At 41.7% G+C, this 21,199-nt stretch overlaps 1 long non-coding RNA gene across 3 annotated transcripts in view; it reads right to left on the bottom strand.

Annotated features, from left to right (window-relative positions):
• LOC144767017 (uncharacterized) overlaps positions 1-20,687 on the bottom strand; it is a 118,129-nt gene extending 97,442 nt beyond the window's left edge. For 2 of the 3 annotated variants that reach the window (XR_013598025.1, XR_013598023.1), the window contains exons 1-3: positions 20,585-20,687; positions 14,559-14,740; positions 11,464-11,613 (exon numbers count right to left, since the gene is read on the bottom strand). This is a non-coding gene — a long non-coding RNA (uncharacterized LOC144767017). Of the gene's footprint in view, positions 1-11,463; positions 11,614-11,926; positions 12,994-14,558; positions 14,741-20,584 lie in introns of those variants that run through there. The other variant, XR_013598024.1, reaches the window with a different exon arrangement.
• Between the last annotated feature and the right edge of the window lie 512 nt (positions 20,688-21,199).

Below are 21,199 nucleotides of genomic sequence, written 5' to 3'. Positions count from 1 at the left end.
CCCTTAAACGGCTCCCCATTTGTTAATTGCACAGTTTTGATTATAAAGCAGAACAATATTGACACCTTCACACTTTTAAAGGGCATATGAATGATTCCATGTGTGTAAGGTGCATACACACATGGAATGATTCATATGCCCTTTAAAAGTGTGAAGGTGTTAATATTGTTATGCTTTATAATCAAAACTGGGCAATTACAGAACGCTAAGCTTTTGCCTAAGCCCTTTTGTTTGTTCCCTTTAATTGTTCCCTTGTCTTGATTCTTGTGTTATAAATGGAGTACAGGCTTGTGCCTGTCTTGTATACTGTGTGTTAATTATGTTTTACATTGACTGAAAAGTAAACACTAAGACCTCTGCCTGACTGGGCATGTCATTTTCAAAATATAGCAACGACTTTGTCTATATTCATTGATTAAGTATTAATGTGTGTAAGGGACCACTGTTGCCTTAATAATACTATTAAAAAAGAAAGCCACCCTGTCTCGCACCTTCTCAGGAACTGCGCCTAGCATCTGGGATGCTCTTCTGATTGACCTTCGATGCAACCCTTCCTACTTCGGCTTCAAAAGAGACTTCAAACGACTTCTCCTCAACAAATTCTTAAGTCAATATTTTCTTTCTTTTCTTTATATTCTTTGTGCAACTGAACAGGCTATCTTCTCTCTTTCCTGTAGACCTTTTCATCTTCCCTGTATGCTACCTTTAATCTACTCCTGCCATTGCTCCCCCCCCTGGTATCTCATCTATTTTTATCGACCTTAACTTCCGGCCTGTTAGCTCTGGTGTTGTGTCCTCCCTGGACTTTGCTTATTTGTCTTGTCCTCTCTTATGTTAACCCTCCTCTCTTACCCTACAATTGTGTTTTTGTTATATTTTATTGTCTGCTTCTAGATTCCACCTCCCCTATTTCATTTAACTGTATTTAATCCTTGAATCTTTATTACCTGTGCCTCTCTCCTGTTCTTTGATGGTGAGATTCCCTTCTACGTGATTGTATTCGCTTGGAACTACTGTAAAAATGTTATTGCCTTTTCCTTGCATATGTGAAGCGCTCTGTTAGGATTTACAAATTATGAACCGTTACCGGTTACTTGCACAGGAACAGAAGATGCTAGTTCCCAACTCCCTCCCCAGGATTCCTCGGAGACTGTATTGCAATCACGTCTCCGATTAACCCCAAAGGGGGAAGGGGGAGTGGATAAAATATAAAACAACTGATTCCTTCGGATTTTCCTGACTGGCTCTTCTCGTCAGTCCGATCAACAGACTAGCTCTCAAAAGAAACCTGAGGAAACTAACACAGCACAATTATTTAGCACCCTAATCTACTCTACACTTATCTATGTTTATTTTATCTGACCTTTTTTATTTACCTACCCCTAAGTCTTCCTGAACTAGCTTCTCTTCCTGATAGTTGAATTCTGGTTGTATTTTATTAATTCTTTCTATTCGGACGTTGACTAACCTGTAAAATACATTAACATTTAAGTAAACTTTTTATGAGGCAATAATCTAATTATTATTTATTTGTAGACTCACCTACCATTTTTTTCAATTAAGATGTCTTCTATTTTTTTCCTAACTGAATCTTTAATTATATCTTAACCATCTGGTTATTCAAAATGAGGTTAGTTGAGAAATGTTTTTTTTCTCTGTAAAAACTTTTGCCTACTTATTAGTTAAATGTAATTCACTACCGATATTTATTTGTTTCTTCTTTTCTTTTTTTCTTTTTTGTTTCTTCCTTCTTTTGGTTTTTAGGTTGCAACAGTGCAATTAATTCAACCAGGTAAGTAGAAATTATTCCTTATTCTCAAACTTTATACAAATTGTCTTTCTTCTTTTTAATTCACCAAATAGAGAGAGTCACTTAGCTTAATTTTCTTTGCTCTCGTGTTCTCTTTTCCTTGTTCCGCTAGGGTTAACTGAAGACGGAGCTCAGAGGCGGGAAGAGTCACGGAACGAGGAACCTCCCAGACAACTTCTTCTAGCCTCCAGATGCCGGAGAATATTTTGGGGCTGTGAGTGAGGAAGCATACTGCTCTGCACAGGCTCAGGTACCAAGGGAATTGCGGTCGAAATATTTTCACGGAAATGCTAAATATTCTGGGAGCGAGGGAGAACTGAACCGCACTCGAGAAAAGCTTCAGTGAAGTGCACGCTCGTTAGAGCGAGCGCGCTTCACCAAAGCTTCCACAAAGCTTCCACACGGGTGTGGAAAAATATCTAGACCGCTGCAGCGTTTGTCCAGTAGCAGCCATCTTGGAATTCCTTTTCCACCACATTGTGCCCCAAGAGTGACGTTTCATGGAGTTCGATTCTTTCTTCATTTTACATGAGTTTAACAAGGCACACACTGAGTCTAGGTCAGGTGGTGAGAGGCCCAAGTATAAAGGAGGTGCTAGGTCACATGTTTTAAATTAGTAGGATGTTAGGACGCATTGAGTAACAGTTCTCTATGCAGTGAGATGTTCCAAAAAAGACACATGTGGCAACAAGTCCTGAAAGGTACGTGTCAAATGGAGTTTAGATCTGGCACGCTACATCGGGGAATACGAAGGAGGCTTAATAGTTCATGCACGACAATGATGTGACGAGGGGGTTTGTTTAAAATTAAGTGGGTTTAACAACTGAGCCAGAAGTAAGTGTGTTTTCCAAACAGAGGAGTGGTATTAATATGCATAAAGGTTTAGCGGGAAAGATTTGATAACAAGCAGGGCAATGTTACTTGTTGACTGTAACTGATTTGGTGTTTATGCAGGGGTCTGAAGTCACGTTCTAATTGTAATATCCTTTTATTGGAGTGAACCTCTGAAGAAGGACTTTTTTAACAGTCCGAAATGCATTGGGTATTATGTGACTTGCTACCAAGGATGCATCTATGTATTCTGACGTGTACAGAAAAAGGCTCAGATGAGCATATCTGGGATATGAGAAGAAAAGAAATGCATTTTCATCTCACGTGTGAAAGAAAGTTAAATAATAAATGAAGCATTACCAATTTGCTCGAGTTCCTCGATTGCTTTTGTCATAAACAGAAAAACATTGCATCATCAATTGGGACGATCCCATCCTAAAGCTGTGCACCGGGTTCAGCAGTGAAACTTCGCTACTGTTATTCACCACACTGAGTCTGCGATATATATTGAAGGTCCAACAGTCCTGACACGCTCTGATACCTCCGGGTCTAGCCAGCGCTATACAAAACCTTTTAAATAAATCATGATTCCTAATGTTGTACTTCTTTTTAGAGGACTCCCTTTGGAATTCTTTTCTGAATTTTTATTTTTAGAATTTTTGTTTTCCCATTTATTTTAAGAAGCGGGTGATTGCTTCGAGTTGTCCTTGTTGGAACTACCTGCCATTTGTGGCTTCCGGGCTTTGGTTCCCAAATTATCTCTACCTAATGCAGCATAGGTTTTTCAATACTTTTTGGTAATTCTCTCTCCTTATTTCTAGGTGCTATTTCTCTTAGGCGGCTGTGTATGGCCACTGCTTCTGCTGCCTCCCCCTTTATATTGCTCAGCATGATTGCAGAGACTTGGGCAAAGTTACCCATCAGTTTCATTCTCAAGTCCAGGGCAGGTCCTGCCCAGTAATCGTTCTGTATCTGTTTCAATACATCAGGAACAACTGCTAAGGAAGGGGTACCATGCACTCTGACGTAAACAGCAGCAAAGATTGTTCCCCAAGTGGTACAATCCTCGAGGGAACCATCCCCATTAGCAAGCAAATGATTAGCATTCTGTATTTTTCTTGCGGCCCCGTAAGGGGAAACACTGCTTCAAGCTGGGTATTTTTTTGTGCTATCCAGAACTGAATTTTCTCCCATTTGGAAGGTATTGTCCCTGTCACTGGTTTTAGTGTCTGTGGTTGAATTGGAGGTATTGCGTCATGTGGACAAGCTGGAGCATGTCTCGCAGGTTGGACTGTCAATGTTCGCATGACAAACTAGACAATGTGTCTGTATAGCCTGACTATGTCTTTGTATATTGTACGGACTTCTTCCACTAACAGTGTATCTATCTGTGGATGTAGAGTATATGTCGCTATGACCTGGGTCACTACTTCTATGCTGAGCGGACCGAGTCTCACAACAGATGTTGTGTGTGGGATGGCGCCCTTAAACCAGTTTTTATGCTGCTGGTAAGTTAACAGGACTTCAATGTCTTCGTATGTAAGGTATTCATCCGGTGGTTCAACTACAATGTAAGTTTGGAACAATTTAGTCACTGGATTTACCGGTGGGAACTGAACCCACAAATAGAATACCTCTGATCTGATCACCTTGTGTGCCTCAATCAGGAAGGGAATACAGCCACCTGTTGCTGGTACACCGTGTTGTAAAGGTTTTATAGTTACTGCATGTCTGCAATTCACTGTGATGTTAAGAGCATCTGCAAGTTCGTCTTCCCCCGGCTCCTCACGGGGTCAGTCATTTTTAGAAGAGAAGAGAAGTTAAGAGGTAAGGTTTTGCACAATGTGGGGAACCTTTTATCCTTACAAGGTTGCTAAACCTTCAGCCAATACACAGAGTAGATCTGCTCAGCTGATGCGGATTTCTCTCCCCACTTCAGTCATCTCTGAAAAACGTATGAGTTGGGCTTTCTGAGAAAGCACAACTTAACTACTAAGCTTTACACTGTAAATATAAGAACTAAATCAACGTTGGGCGCCATGTTGTGTAGTTCCTGGGAGTCCCACAGGACCTGCACGTTTTGGATGACCTAAACTGAGGGCTTGGTGTCCCAACCACCTCCGGACACCCCCACAGGATATGTCAGCCATTTGACCAGCTAGCTCTACAGTGCTATTATCACCCCCTGTATTCAACAGTGGTGTAGGTAGTCTCTGGCAACCACTGAACAGGACAACCCTGATTCCTCAGGGATCGTGGAAAACAATACAGTACTTTTCGCTCAGATACTCATGATTGCTTTCTCTCAGAAAATACACAGGATGGTGATTAGGACGTTTCAATAAGTATTTATTGCTCCAGCGACAGTCTTGTGTAAAACATATGTGCTGCGACAATCAGGAGGCAGAAGCATACAAATGAGTTTTCTAGTACTAATATCGTAGATACATTTCTACCATAGTGCTAAAAAGATGACAAGAAGTAGTTCAGATAAAAACAGTAGCACTTGCATACTCCTAAAATGCGTGCCCTAAGAAATTTGCCTAAAGGTACCTAGCCTAACCTGGATGTGTAGGTGTATATGCGTTTAGCTATGTGTATATGTTGCCAAGAAACCCTTAGGGATGAACCAGCACGTCACCTGATAGTTGGGAGTGAAAGACCCCGTCTCTGCGTCGAGGATGGCAACCCGCAAGGGATGTCAGACCACTGTTTGTTGGAGATTCGGCATGCAGAACCCAGTCTCAGTTTGGAAGAAATTCTCCACAAAAGTGGTCAGTCCAGGATTTTTCCTAGAACTATATGTTTTTAAAACAACCATGGATGTTTTGAAAACCATCATAAATGTGTTGAAAACAATCACCAATGTTTTTCTAAACAAGTGCGATCATGCACAGCTGGCTGTTGGCCAAGGATGAAAAAAAGTGTCGACCTTATACAGAATAGATTTGCCATGCCTGCGGACATGTTTATGTATGTCAGGTACAGGTTTTCTGATAGAAGACTAAGAGGCTGGTGTCGAAGAGACAGAAGCAAGGTATTAGGTAAAAGGTCACCTGTTTAGAATCGTTATAGTTGTGTGGATGGGATAATGTATATAAACCGGGGTATACATGATGGGATGACACAGCCACATAAATGTAAGTATGGTTTGGGTTGAAGAATCCCTGCCCTGTTACTAGGTACTGTAAAAATTGATTGGGATGCATAACCATGCCCCAGCTCAAGTAAAAGTACGAAATATATTGGCGAAAAACATAACCCCCACAACAAGCAAAAGTAAGTATCATTAGTACAAGGTGCAAAAGTCACACCCTATAAGGTTTGGATCCAAGAATAGCACTAACATTTATACTAACATGGCATTCCGAACACATTCAGACAGCAATTCAGCAAAGCAAAATAAATATGTTAACTTGCCATTTCAAACACACGCAGTCATAACCATAAATAAATAGGCATCAACACATGAATAGCACATAGAAATATGCTAACACAGCATCACAAATGATCTCAAAATGCCATAGATCTATAACTAGCAATAGCAAGAAATGTTGACAGTCAGTCCCTTTTGATATTAAATATAGACCAGCAGCAGACATATACTGGTATATCAGCAACATTTCACTATCATTCTTACGTGATCTAGACATCCCAATGGCAACGGTGGTGTAACTGATAGAGAAATACTGGCACCCTCCCAGAAGCAAATGCGTCCCAGTTGCTGCATCATTCTTCCCTGTTAGACACACCTCCATCCATTTCAAAAACATATCCACCCACACCAACAAATATTTCAATCCATTCACTGAGAAGCAACATGCATCTGCGTATTCATCCTCGCTTGTGTAATATCAGATGGTCCCTGCTCCAGTCTTGTAAGGGAAAGGAACATACTGTGTGGGGACACAGGCATCTCATCCTGGTAGGCCCATACTCTCTTCATTATTCGGATCACATCCATCATCAATCCACCCTCTTTGTTCATCTGGTGTTAGAGACCATTGTGCTTCCTTTACATTAGCTTGCAACAATTGTCTCTGAATGAGCTGTATTTTTGGAATGCTTTATTCATTAGTCCCATCTACACTGGCTGTAACATGCTCTCATTTAATGCTGTGTCAGCGATGGTATTACCTTTGGCTAATTTAGTATTAGCTCCTGTGTGGGCTTCACATTTTATTACCGCTATCCTGTTGTGTAATAATTTTGCTTTTAACAAGTTCCTTACTGTAGGATTATTTTCAATAAGGCACCCTGCTTCTGTTGTGAATCCATGATACTTTCATAGTTGGTCAAAAATAAGAACTGCAATGCATAATGTGAGTCAGTGTAAATGTTAACAGTTTTACCCTTGACTAGTATTCATGCTTTTGTTACAGCATACAGCTCATCCTATTGGGTAGATGTTTCAAGTGGCAGAGCTGCACTTTCAACTTTGTTGTCTGTTATTGCTATGGCATACCCTGCTCTGTAATTAGTGTGTATCAGCCTGCTGAAGAAACCATCGGTGTACCACTCATATAGTCTGCCTTTTTTAATGGTGTCTAATCTTGGTGTGGTGCCGGTCTCCTCAATCTCAACACCAACATACTTAGGGATCTTATCTGTCTCTAAGAGAATGGATCTCATCAGAATAACCTATTGCAGCTGATACTGTTGCTAAATTAACAGGTGGGCATCTTATTATGATATTACAGTTAGACAACACTGTGCCATTATAAGCTGTGTGCCTGCCAGCAGAAAATGTTGTGTCGATTCAGACAACAACAACAAACGTACCAAATGCAACCGCACCAAATGTGGCACCTAGACAATACAAGTATAGTCCAACACAATGAGAGCCATCCTCTCCACCATCACAGATGCCGAGCCCCAATCACTGCAGAAAGTAAAGTCACATAGTTGTGTCCCACAGGCCTTTCTTTTCCAGCTATGTCAGCACTCCATTGGCAATAACACATCATTTGCAATGTCATTTTACTCTGAAACAGAGATGGAAAGGCAGTTTGTTGTCAGACAGTCCCTATGATGGTGCAGTACACAATGTCTCTGTAAATTTCTTGAAACAGTTTGCAAGTTCATTAGTCATAGCATCTGCATTCAGGGACCCATTGGTTGCAGCAGTTCATTATCTTCAGGAAGGACATCATTCCTTTCTTGGTGGGCAGGAGCTGAATGCCCTGAATCATTTTTATTCTGTCAGGTGGTATGCGGCATGTACCTTGGAATATCTCATAACCCAGGTAAGTCACCTCGTTTTGGAAGCACTGGCATTTTGATAATGAGGCGTTGTGTCTTCTCTTCTGGAGGTAGTTCAGCAGAGCTAAAGTATCTTTTTCACTGGCTTTTAAGGGCCTCAAGTGAGGAAGATGTCACAAGGAGGTCATCAGCATACTGCAAGACAATGCTACCACCTTCCAGGCATAGGTGGTCCAAGTCTCTCTTTAGTGTCTGCGCATTGACCTTGGGACTCACAGTGAATAAAGTAATACTGGGTGTCTTTTAGTGCGACGGAAAAGAGGCTTTCACTCTGTGGATGGACTGTATTGCTAAACCCCACTGAGGAGAGAAACATATTCTGCCTCTACAGGTATAAATGATAATATAGTACTGGTGTCAGGCACAACAGGCTCTAAGGGAACCACAAGTTCATAAGGTAATCACTTTATGGGTACAGCATGTTTTCACCACCCTATTTTTTTTTTTTACATCACTTTATGGGGAGGGCATTTTTCCAAATCTCTTGGTTCCCTAATTCTAGAACCTTATTGTTAGTGATCTGTACAGCCATTTCCCTTTCATATTTATGAACCTGCAGTCTAACAGCATCATTCATCATCTCTCAACACATCCATAAGTCCGCTACAGGGGGCGCATACCACACATGAATCCTTACTGAAGCTGCAAGCAGTAAGTGCCCTGTTCAAACCTATCTTTAGGTATTTGTGAGTAATTTCCATTTATTCAAAAAAATATACTACTACAAAAATGTGTTTCAAGAGGGCCATATTCATTTATATTGAAATTGTGAAAGGTATCCCGTTTTCTCCCACCTTAGTGGAAATACAAGATTCTCCTTGGGCGTGTCTGATACCCTCATCCTGAAACACTGTGCAACAATAACACTGATACCCTACTCCTATGTACTCTCTGGTATCTACTCTGTGCCCCTTGATAATGTTATTCAGTGGGATAAACCCCAGCCTGCATATCTCCTACAAATATATTATTTCTCAAGAAAACAGGCATATCCACATCTTCTCCTAAAAGAAAATGAAATACTTCCTTTAGCTAATGTTACCTAAAACAGATCTGTAGGTAAATTACTAATGACGATATCCTGAATATTATTAACATGAATTGAGCATTAATTTTACCCTAATTTTCCTAAGCACATGGCAGCCTCAGACATCATCAGAGCTAAGTTTATTTTAACATTAAGCAATTTTTAACTGATAAAATCAATTTTATCAGTGATCTGCTAACAAAACGTGTTTAAATTAAGTACTGTCACAGTGGCTAACTTCAGATAAAAATATGCTCAAACCCCCTGCATTTTGCTTTCAACACTGCTAGTTAATGCTAAATACAGAAATTGGCCTCTGATCCTTAAACCAGTTGTCCCCTGTCTGAGCAAGGTTATCCCCATGTGGCCTTCACAATTCAAAGTAACTCTCCAGAAGCATGACTGCGGGTGCCCCCGTGCAGATATTTTGCTGATATTTCAAAGGTAGTGTCTAACGTTTGCTGTTTTTATTCATATGCAGTGTTGTGTGCTTTCTAGCACCTAAAGAACTGGCTCAAAATGTTAGTTTCAGAATGCCACAATGAACCCAGAATTCTTGTGCATAAAGGAATTCAATGTAGTTCACATGTTTCTAGAGCTACTCTCTTTGCATAACTTTTAATAGCCTTTGTATTTGAGACTACAGACATTAGGCCAGACCAGAAATCATATTTTAAGTGTGTCACTAATTAAATACAGTAATATAGAGAAACGAATACTCGCCCTTTTTCTTTAGTACACAACATATTTACCCATTTAGACATTGAAATCTGAATGCACATTTTGCACGTGTTGATTTTTTACATTGCTAAATTGTATTTATTTTTTACAGAAGGGTTCTTAGACATTATAAAGATCATAAAATGCTAAAACAATTTTAGGGCAATGAATTTTAATAATATTTTACATGTAGTCATTATTGAATAATAATCACTAACCCTTTGGTTGTTTCTACGTATGAAAAGTAAGTTTTATTCCTTTCCGGTCCAGGGAAGCCATTGCTTTGCAGTTCGGGCTGGACTGTTCCCATGAGGCACAGGGTCAGACGGATTTGCATATGGCCATGTCTGAACTGGGGTGGCGGAGTGAGCTAAAGAACGATGATGTATTAAACCCAGATCAGTTGACTGGGGGTGAGTGCCTGCATTGTTCAACACTCTGTCCATCATTCCCTTTTGTTTTGCTTTGTTCGCCCTAAGTTGGCAGGGTATGCCCAGACTTGGGTTCCTTGCTCACTTTGCCACTGGATTCAAGCTAGCCTGGCTGATGACGGCTGATTAGTCAGAAACCGGTAACAGGATGCTTGTTTCCGGTCCAGGGAAGACATGGCTTGGCAGTTCGGGTGGACTGTTCCCATGAGGCACAGGGTCAGACTGATTTGCATATGGCCATGTTTGAACTGGGGTGGTGGAGTGAGCTAAAGAATGATGATGGATTAAACCCAGATAAGTTGACTGGGGGTGAGTGCTTGCATTGTTCAACACTCGGTCCATCATCCCCTTTGGTTTTGCTTTATCGTGTTCTAGGACTCATAAATCCTGTCTGACAATTAATGACACAGGGCCCCTATGATGCTATCTGTTTCAAAAGGTATCTATTGGACTGCTATTTAAATACAAGTCTCCCAGCTGTCTAATATGACAGCAATAAGCTGTATTTGAATGTCCTCACAGAAACCCAAAAAAGGCAATAAACCACTCATTACCTCCTTCTGCTCAGTCAGACAGCTTCCCTCGGACAGTCAGCTTGAGCAGCTGGTGCTGGGACTGAGCTCAGTTCATTCTATTAAAAACCAGGCATTCCAATCCAGTCAAAATATATATTTTGCAGTGTGATAAATGGGAAGACGCTTTTATTTTAGCAGTTCACCCCTACAACAGCCGTTTTGCACAGGAGCCTTTTGAAACTCTAGGCCTGAGCGCGAATTTTACTACTACTTGACTTGGCCTATGAAAGTACTTCCCAAGCTCTAAACTCCTATTTTTTTACTTATAAGATACCCCTAAGATGCTAGGTAGCTGATAGGCTGTACTAACAAAAGGTTGGGCATCTATTTTTAAATTTTGTTATATCCTAGTTGTGTAAAACACACAAAAACTTGTTTCCATTTAAGTGCCTTTTTAGGTAACGTTAGTTTTAACATTAATATGTTAAAATTATTATTATTATTATTATTTAGTATTATATAGCTTTAGCTACACCCAAAGGTATCAGAGCGTTTTATTTGTTATGAGATAACATTTACAAGAGGTACATAAAACATGAACAACCCTTCATACATCAACCATATACATAAACAAACACAAAAACACAAAAACACAAAATTTCTTCTATGAAACACAGGACAATGTATGCAAAATCCAATCTCTTTTAATATGGAATGCTAGGCCTTTCTGCCTTGAGTTGTAATTCTAATTTTTACCATTCTGGGAATATAATAATTTAAGTTTCACACATCTATACTTTGTTGCAGCTACACTTTCCATAGTAGCGCGCAACTACTTAAGAAATTTTATATAATTTATATTCTTACCTTAATTTGCAGGGCTATCTGGTGATGATTTGTTTTGAACTTTCTCTCCTGCCAGTTTTTAAACAACTTTCTAGTAGGTTTACCATTAATTTTCTCCAAAATCCACTCTCATTAAATGTGGGTTTTTTACTCACAATGTGCACTTACACCCTGAAAGAGAAATACAAGAGGTTTCATACAAAGGAAAGGTTGTTAGGTAGTGAATAGAGGTAGTAAAAAGAGGAACATCAAGAGTTATGGACCACTCAGAGACATCACATAAAACAATTTTGCTTCTCTAATGCAGTAAAGCTCTTATTTTTCATACAATTCAAGGAAACATTTCAAGGAAACATAGTGTCACGGTACTGTTGAAGATCAATGTACTATTTAAATGCAGTCATTCATCCATGACATACTACGCATATTTCAAAATCATTTCCCTGCGTTCCGGTGCAAACCGCAAATCAGAAACTCCACTCACTATATTCTGGGGGGGGAGTCTTCTTCTGGGGAAAATCAATATCCCATTGTTGCACAGGCTCTTCTGCAGTGGTCCTTATAAGACCCTGAAGGGCCAGCCACTGGTCAATATCTATTGACATAAAGTAACTTAGTTACTGATCAGTCCCCTGTATCACTACTTCTTAGATGTTTAGCTACACATACATTACTCTCTAACCAAGGCTCTCCTGCAGTGGAAGCCACATATCAATTAATGTATTGATACAGAGAATATGCCAATATCCTCTACAGTGCCCTGCTTTAAAATGCCAGTTAATGCCCCTTTTTATTAATACTATGTGTTAAATACACATTTGAAAGACTGAAAGGTCACTTGCAGCAAAGCAAGCTAGTTATTTATCTTACAGCTCACTTACCGACTGGTGACATCACAGTCCTCCAATGTCCCACTTTTTTCTGACACCATTCTGATAGGGAAATACTGGCACCCTACCAGGAGCAAATGAAGGAAACTCACCAGACATAGCACGTTGGCTCAGAAACAGAGTCAAATGTATTTATTGGTACCAAACGCATGCATAATTGCTAATTAGCAAGGAGGAAGTCAGGTCTCCTGCCTTAGGGGCTCTCAGACTGCTTCTTCCCAGAGTGACTGGTTTCTGGGTGCTATATACATTTAGTAATGCCATGTCAGTGGAACTAGAATAAGGCACCAAGCCAAATATGGCTAACAGGGATGTGCAAAATCTGCACCATGCCAATTATAAACAGCTAAATATGGGCACACCAGAAAGGCTGGCTCAGCACTGTGTAAGCAACTTGCACAACCAGATAAGGAAACTATCATGAAGTCAGGACAAACAAAGTGACCTCTAAGGGGGTTCAGAATAGCTGTTGAAGCTTGTACAGTCAAGGTCAGATAGTAAGCCCTTTGGAGCTCCAGGCCTCATGTTAGTGTGATATATCTAAGCATGATATCTTTGAAGTGCATACACATGAATTTATATGGACATATATATATATATATATTTTTTTTTTTTTTTATTTTTATTTTTTTTTTTTTTTTCAACAGTAACTACCTTGATACTTCACAGAAAGAGTTTCAACTGCTGCAAAAAACGAGCGTTTGCAATGCAATATGTCTCGCATTTACGCAAGTTTAAGCTTTTGGCATTGTAAATGACAATGCATTTTATTTACGTTTCAAAAACCAAAACATAACTAAAAGGCATTGTCATTTATAATGCCACTAGCTCAAACGTGTGTAAATGCAAGACCTGTTGCATTGCAAATGCTTGTTTATGATGTGCGATGTAAAAAAAACTCTAGTGGTTGATTTAACAACTATTGCCTTGTAGCGCACTAATATATCTTGCTTTGATAAAGTTTAAGTTGTTTATTACTTGTTGAAGACCTCTTGTCTCCTTTAGTTAAAAATAAATACATTCAGTAGAGGTGGATAAGTCAACAATTCAACAGGCGAGTCAAGGGGTTCTGACATGCCTCTAGGCGCTCGTGTACAAACCCAGCACTGAAAATGTTTGCCACGCAAATAGTGCAACAAACATCATGTAAAATTGTGATAAAGCCTCTTCAGTTTAAAAAGAGAACCTCACTGGTGATTAGCTGCTTTTTATAAATAAATCCCTGATTGACTGAAAAGAGTGTATTTCTTTCACATGCAAGAGTGTTTCACTTCAGTACATCAGATATCACCACGTTGAAAGAAATGTATTTAAAGTGCTAGTTTGTAAACATGGAATCAGAAACATTCATGCTCCACGCCCTCACCTGACGACAATGCCAAAAGCCCCATTCATCCAGAAGTTGGCTCTATTGGAACGTTTACTCTGCTTTGTATTTGCCCACGTTTGACTCTAGAGTTGCACATTAAAATTGCTTGAGTCTGTGTGTCAGTAAGAATATTGGGAACTCACCCTTTCTAGCAGCTCTCACTACAATCCAATTTCAGGGGCGGTGGGTGAGATTTTAAAGTGGTGAGGTGCAAACTAATTAGCAAACAGCACCGCTAGCGAGTGAGCGCAGCGAGCGAGCCCGGACCTCAAAAGGGGGGTTTGGGGGGTTTCCCCCGCCCCAAGAAAATTTTGAAAAAAAAGAAGAAAAATCGTGCATTTTCAAGCAAATTTGAGAAAGCAGGAAGGTTAATAAACCAATTGTGAAAGTGCAGTTATTACATTAATAGATGACATAACATAGGTAGCTGCTTATTCAGTATTACCACAGAGCTTCATACATTCTGTCCTATTATGCTCAGGTGCTGAATTCAGACTATAAGACTTTCATGGAAATCTCAGCTCTAAGAGTAGAAGAAGTTACACAGCAGTGTAATGGTTGCCAGGTTCGTTCCGCAGGAGCGTCAGGAACTTGAAGAAAAGTCCACAGTCTTCCCCTACGGCCTTCCGACTCTATTAGACTCTAGAGTAACGAATGGCACGCAAGGGGAAAACAGGGAAACAAAACAAGGAAAGGCAGGGGAAGAAAAACAGTCTTACAATATACTGAATATTAGACTCTAGAGTAAAGAATGGCAAGCAAGGGGAAAACAGGGAAACAAAACAAGGAAAGGCGGGGGAAGAAAAACAGTCTTACAATATACTGAATATAAAAGAGGCAGCGCAATGCGCTGTTACCGTGATTCTGGTTGAGCTGAGCTTTGTACACACTTCACATAGGTCCACGCAAGTACCCCAAAGATAAATGGTATAAAGGTTTTCGCAATTTGCCAAGGGGAAAGGTTTGATAGGCAACACAAGCAACGAATCGTTCACCCTGCGGGAGACAGGTCCGGCCAGTGAACAAAGGTTGTCAGGTGCTGAAAATGAAAAGATAACAATTTATTTTTGAAACAGTAGGGTAATGAAACAAAGACTGTGGGGGAAAAAACATAACGCTCCAATTTTTTCCTTGCAATTTGCATGCAGCTCTTACATGACAGTTAATAGCTCGCCCTGTATGTTAGGATTTTAACTTAGGAACTGCAAGTAACAAAAGGATCTCTCTGAGAAAAGCAGTGACTCACTGACCTATTTACATCATATGCAGCTAGTCAGGTGTTTTCTACCCCGGGGAACATTGAAGCTCGTGATGGTCTAATGGCGCTACGTGGTGTTATTAAGAAAATCAAAGGAAGAAAGTGTTTTTTCATGATTCCTACCACATGCGAGCCTGCATCTCATAGATCAGAGACCAAAGACACAATCAGGCAGGTTGAGGTGAAGCAGCCATTTTGCATGCGCTTTTGGAGCACAATTGTCGATTTTTCTGCCTTTTATTTTACAGACCTGTGTCTCTGTGTTTTGTTAGTCATACTGTGCAAAGTGCATTGATTTTGCTCTTTTAATATAGTAAAACGACTGCACCCAGTCTAACACAGTAATGCACTTACATTAATTTCACTCCAACCACATGTTCCCTATTAACGTAACCTGACATTAAGCCTAAATTGGAAGATGCCAGAGCAACAGTTTAGCTTTCACGAAGTGTTACTCAAACACTATGCCACGCATGGAAAAGCATTACCTCAAAGCATTTTGTGAAGCTCTGTTTAGTCACTGATGATGAGTCTGGTAAACAAAACAAACAATAACCATGTGCACTCAAGCCTAAAGTGCTGCCTGAAATATGCCAATTCAATCAATGTCATGCTTGCGTTATCTGCACATTCACGTCCACCAGATTCTGCCGGGATCACTTTGACTGTGGTATTGACAACAAAGAAAGTATGTAGAGAGAGCATCTACAGCTCATCTGTGGATGTAGCCTTAAGGCTAAAGCTTCTAACTTTAGCGCTGGGGAACAGGGTTCGAGCCTAGGTGTGGCCTCACCGTTCTGGAATTTTGGGCAAATCATTTAATCTACATCGCCTACCAAAATAATGAATGTGTCCTTGTGTAAGGTCCCTGGTGCTCATGTGAAGTGCTCTGATATATTTGGGTCGATCTCGAACTATATAATAAAGCTGCAAATGTACACAATCTGAAAACCCCTTGCCCAGGTTTGTCACCATTCTGCCAATCTGCCTGGTGGGCATCTGTGCCAGCATGTCAGCAGAATGTACACATGGCCTCCTGCCTTTTAAAAATGCCCATATCTTTAGGTTCAGAAATTTACACAAATATTATTCTACCCCCACGGAGCTGTGTGCTCTAAAAATTGCATAAACTAGGCAGATCGGTACTACAATATTCTCATGAGGAGAAACCAATTTAGTTGCATCCGGGTATGAGGTAATTTAGCCTAGATAACTGGTGGCTGCAAGCTAAGCGTAGTCAAAATAGTCGCGAGGACGTCATTATCCGAAAGCACACGCCTTACTGCTGCTTCCAAGGGCTCTCGGGACTTCCATGCATGTGGATGCAATCAAGGCCCACCTGTGTTGCTAACAGCTGCACAAAAAACAGAATGAAGGTATGCACACCTGATACCACCCGACTACCCACCCGACCCCCAGCAGGCTCTGGACATGACATCTGGCAGGTATGTGTGAAGCTGCCCCCCCTCCTACCCCTCCCCCGGGCACTCGCCTACCTATACAAAGGGAGGTTTTCCGTTTGTACACATTGTGCGAAGACTCTCGCCTCCCGCTGATGGGCCATTAACACTGATTCATGGCAGCAGGTGGGGGGAGGGGGGAGTGGGGGTGAACGGAGACACCAACGCTGTGCAGAAGTGTGGCACTACATTCAAACTTTTTACCTCTTCAATCTTCCCAAATGTAGAAACTCCTCCACCGAAACCCACCGATTCTTTTTTTTTTTTTTTTTTGGCAGTGCTTCCTATGCACTTCCACCCTCAAAATACGCTTACTCCTGCCTGTACCAGGAGTACATGTGTTAGCTTTCCCAGGATGGGAAACTGTATGCAAATTGTTTTTTTTATTTTTTATTTTATTTTTAGTTTTTATTACGTAACAAAACCAAAAGCATACAGTCATACAGAGCAAGACTCTTGAAAACATAATAGGCAGCCATACAACAGCTCCATTTCAAAAGTTTCACAGCCGTAAAGCCAACAACCCCGTATGGGGCAGGCGATGCACCGTGCAATATGTCAATATCACCAACATTATTACAAAAAAGGGGAGGCCTCTTCTTGGATAGTATTACGGATGTCTCAGCAGTTTTCTCGCTACCTTCGGCGTTATTTCCATACCCCCTCCCTCAATCTATCCATCATCAAGGCTCCGGCACTCGCCCACCCCCCTCCACCTGTGTCAGTTTCATGGGCTCTCGGGGTGCTCACTTTGCCTGTAGGAGTAGGACCGGACCTTCCCTAACTCCCGCACTCAGTTCCGATTATTTCCGTCAAATCATGTTCATCATTGTGTGTTGCATCGTGTTGCACTGCTTCTGTAGGACATTCATGACAAAGAATGATTGGCCTCTTTGTCTCCCTATTTTGAGTGAGATTGGGGGGAGTTGGTGCTAATGCTAATTTGAGGTTAAGAGCTGTTAAATGCTGTTCTCTTCCTTCAGCACCCACTCCTTGGTTTTAGGCCCATAATTGCGGCGTGCGTAATTAACATCAGTTAACACTGCATGGACAGGGCATTAACCTCTGTTATTGTCATAAGCAGCGTTGGACAGTAGGGCTTATTTAGCTTTCAAGACAGCCAAGAATGCTAATATACCACCTAGGGTAAAGAGACAGATTGAGACACTGAGAAAAGAAGAGCAAATAAAAGAGGCATAAATCATGTATTGTATTACACGAATAATGAGGTGAGAATTAGCAGAATGAAGGGACTCAGGGAGGGCAGGGAAAAGACAAAGACCTAACACGCTGTTTCCGAACATTGGTTAACAATCGCGCTGAGCAGTGACAACTGATCGTGAAAGAGGGGGCCGCGTGACTGACACACTCGACTCGACTGACTGCTAGGGTTTGATCTGAAGGGCAGAAGGCGCCTGAACTTTTCTCACGTTTGCCTCATTAGCAGGCAGCCCAGACCGCTGCTTTCACTTTTTAGGAAAGTCAACATAACCTTGCATGTATGCTAAAGATTTCAGCGGAGATGATGCTTTTTAATTTGAAAGCGATAGATTCGGGGGAAAAAATATCGTTAGGCTGCAAGGTAGATAGATATATGCATGCGGACAGACTACTAGGCACTGAAATTAAAAGATGGGCTGACACTGACAGGCGATCTGAGCGGCAAAACTTTTTCTATGAGTATTTGTGTCTTAATCCCGTTTCAAATGTGAATTACTTATGAATATCAAATCTGATTTACTGAGCATTTTAAAGTATTTGTTTCTTATTTCAGGCTTAGGTGTGATTGACAAATTTCCAGGCGTAAGAAATGCTCCTTTGGGGGCAAAACAAGTCTTGTGACTCACAATGTTTTTTCCTTTAGATAAATATGTCTTACTCCTGAAAAATGCTTGCATAAACAATTAAACTAGAGTAACACACAACTACTCGGGAAATGTGTTGTGAGTTAGATCCAGGGTAACCAGAGAACCTCTGATGTAGGGGCTTGAGTGACAGACATCTACTCTACCTAGTACAAACTTTGGTTCTGCTAGATCCAGCCTCAACATGTCAATTTTTGGAAATTGCTAATTTTGGTTCCAATCTCAGAAGTCATTTGGGCGCCTGAAAGGAACTTACACACTCAAATGGAACTTTTTGACAAGGTCAAATCCGTTTTTGGGATCCATTGACCCAAATTAGCTTAGCTATTTGCCCACCTCAGTTGAACTCACCTGTGTAAATGGCCTGATATACGAAATCTGCAAAACATACACTTACAAGTGTAAAAAGAGTAATCACACCTACTTGCACGTGGAAGTAAATCTTCTCCCCGGAGCGTGGTAATGGGATTCCAGGGCTTGTGAGTGTCATAAACATGCGTTTATGGGGATTTGCAAACCATTTCATGGCCCTCTGCCACCATGGACACGTTTATAAATATCATGTCGTGAAGTGCAGGAGTAAATCAAATTACAAGGTGGGAAAGAACACCCCTAAACATTATGGGTCTATGGGCAGGGGTTTACCAGTGCAGAGCAAAGAAAACAAATGTTAGCAAGTCCATTTGTGCTTGATAATAGAGCAAATAAACAAATGTATACAGCAAGCATTGGCCAAGTGGTCTAGATTTGTTTTTAAGCTGACGTCTTCTTAGTTGAAATGGCCCAATATGGCTGTGTCATGGTTGGGTGCAGGAACAGACTTAGATGAACCCATATGCATAAATGAAATATTTAAGTGCACGTGTGCACGAATACAAACACACAATCAGACAAAACACTCTCTGTCTCACACTCTCTTTCTCTTTCTCTCTCTCTCACTCTCTTTCCCTTTCTCTCTCTCTTACTCTCTCTCTCTCTTTCTTTTTCTCTCTCTTTCTCTCTCGCACTCTCTTTCTCATTCTCTCACTCTCTCTTCCTTTTTCTCTCTCTCTCTTTCTCTCTCACTCTCTTTCCCTTTCTCTCTCTCTTACTCTCTCTCTCTCTTTCTCTTTCTCTCTCTCTCTTTCTTTTTCTCTCTCTCTCTTTGTCTTTCTCTCTTTCTCTCTCTCTCTCTCTCTCTTCTCTCTCACTCTCTTTTCCTCTTTCTCTTTCTTTCTCTCCCTCACTTTCTTTCTCTTTCTCTCTCTCTCTCACTTTCTTTCTCTTTCTCTCTCTCTCTCTCTCCCTCTCAGTGCAATCAAAAACCATAGTCTAAACTACCTCAAGCACACACCTCAAACTGCGCAACGCACATCCCAATCCTCTCAGAGGGCATGCACCGCAATTGTAAAATAAAAAAAATCCTCTGAAGTGAAGGCCATGGATTGAGAACTGAATTAACATAGTTCATGTGTTTCCTTTTCGGATTATTGTTGGCCTCGTTGACCCTGTGCTCCGTGGATTCTGAGCCCCGCACGGTCAATATAGCCCCCCAATTCATCCTCCTCCCAGGCGGGATGCTTAGTGTAATTGTCTGACCGTCAGGGAGTGAGACCTCGAACGGTTACGATTTACTCCGCTGTATTCCATGATTAAGAACTTAGAAGTTACTCTGAGTAACTTCTTAATCATGGTTACTCTGCAAGAACTTTCTGTTAATCCCCCCATTGCCGGGGCTCTTGGGTCGGAACTGGTGAAGTGTCCTGGCCCGGAGCCAGCACCCGAGTCCCCGAACCACCTGCGGGCTAATTGCTGCGGGTGCCCGGCCCTGCGGTCTGCCAGCTAGCAGCTAGGCTTTTTTATGTTCCGTTCAGAGTCTCCAGTGTAAATTTTTTGGGGAAAAATCATGTTGTTTTATTTTGACTGGATGTCAAGCGCGAGCGAACTCAGTCATTTGAATTAATTGATGACGGGATGCCTTGTTGTACGGCTGGTCGGATTAGTAACGGCGGGCATTTGTGTCGTGTACGTCTGTGTGGGGGGGCGGGCGGGAATGATGAGGCGTACAGGCCTGTGAGGGCGGCAAGTGCACAGTCAGACAGTTCAAGTTCATTGAATATATGGTGTTGACAGTGGGCGGGATGAGTGAAGTACTAGTGATGGGTGATATACTGAGGCGGCCTAGGCCTCTCTGGGTGCAGCACAAGGCCGGCCCAGTAGCGTGGCAGCCGCAGCGCCGTCGTACTTCTAAATTATTATCGACGACTGAAGAGGAGATTAAAACAATTAGTCTACATATCATTTACTTTTGATATACTCACTAAAAAACTACTGAAGTTGAAATCACACGACGACGGGTCGACAGACGGACTCGAGAGCACACAGGCTGGCTGATGCACACAAACACGAGGCGAGAGTCACCACCCACCCAGAGAGAGAGAGTAGAGAATAGATTAGAGAACAGGTCAGCAGCGCCGCGAAATGGCCAATCACTGCATCATGACTGAAGTCGGACACAGTGATTGGCCACGGCTGAGCCACCCACGCGCGGCATCCAATAATGGATTGCCCTGCGCGCGGAAAGGGAGTCGGCTAGGGGGTCACATTGAGTGCTCGCCCTGTCGCCCTTTCTATCGCCGGGGGCTGTTGCCTAGTTAAACCCAGCACCCCCCTGGCCACTCGCTACGCAGGAGAACAACAATGCGCATGCTTGGGCTAGTTTCAGCCCCAAGCTTCTCTTGCGCACTCGTCGAGCCTCGTCGTCGGGACACCGCTTCTGCTGCAGCTGAGTCAGTGACGTGGACTGTCACTCAACTCAAGCTGCACAGCAGTCTGGACCAGCCTCCCTGCCGCAAAGCACTCCCCCCCGACTCCCGGATACGCCGGGTGCTGCCCGGATCCCTGACAGCCTGGACATGAGGATGATGAAAATGAAA

The sequence above is a fragment of the Lissotriton helveticus genome, chromosome 7 (genome assembly GCF_964261635.1).
Source record: "Lissotriton helveticus chromosome 7, aLisHel1.1, whole genome shotgun sequence".
In the NCBI taxonomy this organism is placed as follows: domain Eukaryota; kingdom Metazoa; phylum Chordata; class Amphibia; order Caudata; family Salamandridae; genus Lissotriton; species Lissotriton helveticus.
The sequence above is the reverse complement of the archived record's forward strand: the minus strand, read 5'-3'. Positions and strand labels throughout refer to the sequence as shown.